Source organism: Condylura cristata, unplaced genomic scaffold (assembly GCF_000260355.1).
Source record: "Condylura cristata isolate star-nosed mole 26May11 unplaced genomic scaffold, ConCri1.0 scaffold00008, whole genome shotgun sequence".
In the NCBI taxonomy this organism is placed as follows: domain Eukaryota; kingdom Metazoa; phylum Chordata; class Mammalia; order Eulipotyphla; family Talpidae; genus Condylura; species Condylura cristata.
The window spans coordinates 10,933,965-10,938,637 of NW_004567109.1; the positions used below are offsets into that span (position 1 = coordinate 10,933,965).

Sequence of the window (4,673 nt, forward strand, 5' to 3'; positions counted from 1 at the left end):
GCAAGCTAAGTCAGGTTGTGCTGTGAACTTAGGTAACTTGAAAGTTTTGGGCAAATGTTCCTGCCTGCCTGGCTGTGGCTAGAGCCAGCCTTGGTGACTAACTGCCCTTCTGATTGTGTCAAAATCTGGAAAAGACGTGCAGCGGGACAAGGCTCTGTCCAATAGGAGAGCTCCATGTTAGATGATGGCAAGCAGACCCAGTCAGAGGCTTTCAGGTCAGGAGTTGTCCACCTTGAGGTGCTCTCTGGGACCGGAAGTCCACACTTGAGGGCCTTGAAAAGTGCTTCAGGTGGGCCGCCATCCTTGTCATCTTCCTCATGTTCGCAAGTGAAGCCCCTACAAAGTTGTCCCAAGGCTGGTGACAGCTTTCTCCCTTTTCTTTAGTCTTGAAAGTCACAGGTGTGTCCCTTGGGGCCTGGTTCCTGGAGGTGACTCTTCCTCTTCCCTGACTTGATCCATCTCTCCTGTTTGCTTATACAGGTCCCACCTGCTGCAGGAAGCTTCCCTACTAGGTGTTCTCTTATGAGAAACAGAGGAGCTGAGCAGCTGGTCAGCGTGCAGTGTCACTTGGCTCAGGTGCCATCCAGTCTTGGTCAGCCCCTTACTGTCACCTGCTTGTATCAGGAGGTTGTGGTGTGGCCCACAAATGGCCCTGAAGCCCATCCTGTCTCTTCCATCTCTATTAGCCGTCACAGCTGAGTAGAATTCTTTTATCACCATTTTACAGGCTCAGAGGAGTGAAGTGCCCAGCTCTAGTGACAACAGAAACCGAGTATCAGAGCCCAGTTTTGTGCGCGGGTCTGTGTGATTCCAAGACCTGAACAGAGTTCAAGCTTCCATTAGACGCATCCTGAAAATTCGCTGAGCGCATATCACAGTTGCTCTCGCCACTCAACACAACAGTGCCAGGTGTGAGAGGAGAGAAAGGTGTCAACCAGCATTACTGTAGTGATCACTTCATTATAAGACAAAAAACAGGACCGGCTTCAAGTCCTGCCTTTGTCATTTATGATTTTTAGAACCATGTCTGGTTTCAGCAGTTTCTCTCACAGTGTGCAATAATTATTATCAACATAATGAATGCACAGCAATTTCCAAATGTGTGTATTTGTTAATAGAGAATAGCTGGGGAAATTAACTCAAAAAGGGACTCATTCTTAGGGGACTCTTGTGGATCCTTTTTCTCCAAATAAGACACATTGTGTGTGTGTGTGTGTGTGTCTGTCTGTCTGTCTCTCTCTGTCTCTCTGTCTCTTTCTCTCTCTCTTCCTCCCTCCCACACTCCTTCCCACCACCTGCCCCTCCCTCCCTCTCTCTGGTAAGCTCCACCTAGGCTCAGATCATTGCACTACCACTCTTTTTTTCAGACATTAAGGCAACTTTATGTTCTTATATTGAAAGTGTGATAAGATTTTCCAGTGTTCAAAACACTTTGAAGCCAGATGATAGAGAAAAAAAGCACCAAACATAGAAATCACAGTTTCGTAATTGCCTCTGTTGCTTCTTTATTCCGTGAGACCTTCACAGCGCAGTGCTGTTAAGCCACATCTTTGTCACTTCCCTGCTTACACTTCTTTGGGCATCAGTGGCTCCATCTTTAGAAACAAACCTTCACTTGTTGAACTGCAAGGGGAAACCCAAAGCGCAAAGGGTCCCCAGTGCAGCGGGCTGTGCCTACACACCCCTCAGGTCACTGCCCGTCACTTGACATATCCAGTGTTGCTATTTTGGTCTCTAGAAATGTCCCCTTTCTTCATCAACCTGAATTTCACATCCAGTTTTAAATAATTCAAGCTCTTTGGGAATGTCAAGACCAATGTACTTTTGAGTAAGCTTTGGACACTCCCTTTCCCTCCCCCCACCCCGGTTTGTTTTTTAATGGATTAAGCTCAGCCATGCTTTTGGGAACATACATAAGCTCTGATCTTTATGTTGAATTTCAACGTCCCAAACCTTCTGAATCAGCTTCGCTCCTCCTGCAAGTGCAACTCCATTTTCTTGTGCTGTTTTAATCTTTGATGCATTCCCTATAAATAGGGCAACTTTCTTGATTTCTGAAATGAATGGGCAGGGAGACCAAACACACTGCCAGCAGCTCCATTTCTTCTTTTCCCCAGGACCGGTCTGGTGTCCAATCAACATAAACACCTGGTTGGATTAGTAAAGTCCAGAATTTGAAATTTAATAAGCAAGTGAATGGCTTTCTCCACCTCATAGCTCTTCCTTGGGTAGAAACGTCTTAAAGAGGCCTCCTCCTCTTGTTCTCCTCCCACATCAGGGAATGACTATATTTCATTCTGTCTCATCTTTTTTTTCATCCAATGCTTTTTCTTTGTTCTCTCTGCAGGCCTCACAGCAGTAGCAAATGTCTGTCGGGCACCTAAATGCAAATGGAAGAAGGAGGTGTCTGACAAGCCGCCTTGGAAAGGCCTTAAGGAGGTACTAAGACTCAACTGAGGCACCTGACATCATGCCATGGCGACCACACTTCTCAACTATTTTGTGTTGTCTGGTCTTAAACTGCGATAGAATGAAATAACCACATACCAAGAGCAGTCGTTGTTCTAGTCTAGTGCTGCAGCTTTCTGCCTCTACTGCTGAGTGTATAACCCTCAAAAGCAAGGCTTTTCATTGCTCATCCTCTCATGGCCCTGGGCACATGAGGATGATTTTACTGAGCACCCACTTGTCGGAGATCAACTCTGGTGGACAGGGTTGAAGAGAGGAACCCAAAGAACTTGGAAATAAAGAACTGATGGACACAAAATAGAGTTTAAGAGAAGTGGAACCCAGAGACGTAAAGCCTTGTATTTTGAGCACAATTGTCCCTCGTATTAGCTGTAACTCATTTTTATTGATACAAACAGCCCTCCTTGTTCATTACCAGGCCATGAACCATTCTCTTAGCATTTAAGATAACGCCGAGGTCCTACATTATCAGGTATTTTCTACTCCCTTTCTAATCATGCCTGGTCCTCAGGCTTTGCTTGGCTGACACACGAAGGATGTTGTGGTCTGGAGACCGGCCAGTCTTCCAGCCCAGGCTGACCAGTTTTCCAGTCACGACATTCTCTCTGTCCCAGCACCTCATGTGTCAGGGGTCTCCAACCGACCTTGTGGCTGGCATTGTGTAGTCACCTCTGTGCAAACCCCCTTTCCACTGCTCATAGAAAACCCCATGCATGGAGTGTAGCAGCCCTATTTACAGATGTGGTAACTGAGGGCCAGAAAGTTGAACCGATTCAATTAAAGCCACCCAATAAGGAGGAAGTGGTACCAAGTTCCAGAGCCCATGGGTTGACCATGTGCCAGCCTCTGGAGAGTCTGCTCAGTAACCTGATGAGTGGTGATGATCTGTGCAGCTGAGTCACTTGCAGCCACTATGACTGTGACATGTCACTTATGCTTCCTCACTCCCCTGGCATCGCAGAGAGACTTTTCTTCAGTCAGTCTCTTCAGGGCTCACCAACCCAGCTGCTCTTGTGGGGTCAAGGCCCAGCTCCCTTCAGCCTGACCTGATGCCCCAGTGGGGGCAGAGGGCCAGGTCTGTGCTGAGCACATAGTAGGCATGCCAGTCATCCTGTCAGCTGATGGATAGAGCAATTGGGTGACACAGAGAGCCCGCAGAACACAGCCCTTGTTGTGAAACTGCTCTTGGTTCCAGAGCAGGGAAAATTCCTTCCTGCCCACCTTGGGAGGGATGGGCTGCCCCAGGGCCAAACACGCTCATGGGAGATGAGGAGGTTATAGGGGCAGGCGTGGTAGGTGGTCATGAAATTTTCCAGTCTCTTCTTCTCTTCTGGACCTGTGACATCTCCACAGCCAGGGTGACAATTGAGCTTGCTCCTACTTGAACCCTTTCTCAGGCCTCACAGCTGTGCTTGTAGGGAGGTGTGGCTGGGATACAGCTGGGCCTGGGGACAGAACCCAGGGTCTGAAGTCCTTAGGTCTGCTACAGAGCTCAGTGCCACCACTTACTAGCCTTAGATCTTAGGGGTATTCACTAAACCTTTTCAAAGCTGGGCTTCCTTTGTCTGTAATATGGGGAAGGATATGGCCCTTCATCCTAGGGTACTGCGGGAATTAGATGGTATATGTCACATTTCAAAGAACTCAAAAACAGTATTAAAAAATCAGGTATATTTCACACAAGCATTAGTTTGTCGCTCCTTGGCACCTGACTTAGCCAAGGTAATTCAACTTACACCTGGCAGGGCTGGGACTCAACTCACACTCAGGGCAGAAGCAGGCAGTGCTCATTGTATATCCCAGCTGACCTGAAGGGGCTCAGAAGTATTCAGGCTGCCTTCAGCATCCCTGTGCTCTTATTCTGCTCCTCAGGGGTACAGTGGGCACCAATCTGGTGGCTTCCTAGTGCTCAGGGGCAGCAGTGTGGGAGCTTGGCAAGACAGAACCAAATAGGGACCCCCCTAGGACGCGCTCTGTTTCCTCTCAGGCCCCAGGCCCTGGCTACAGGCTCCCTCCCCCTGCCTGGGGCATTCTCCCTGTCAGCTCTCCACCTGCTGCTGTAACTTTCCAGGCTCTTGGTGATTTCCCAAGATGCATGTGCCACACCTCAAATAAGTTGTTTGCCTAAATGATAGGATGCTCTTGGTTCACCCAATGAATGAATATTTATGAAGCCTCTAGGAGGCAGACAACCCTATAATCAG

At 48.2% G+C, this 4,673-nt stretch overlaps 1 pseudogene; it reads right to left on the reverse strand.

The window, feature by feature from the left end:
- Positions 1 to 1,690: 1,690 nt before the first annotated feature.
- LOC105853379 lies at positions 1,691 to 2,306 on the reverse strand (annotated as a pseudogene).
- Between the last annotated feature and the right edge of the window lie 2,367 nt (positions 2,307 to 4,673).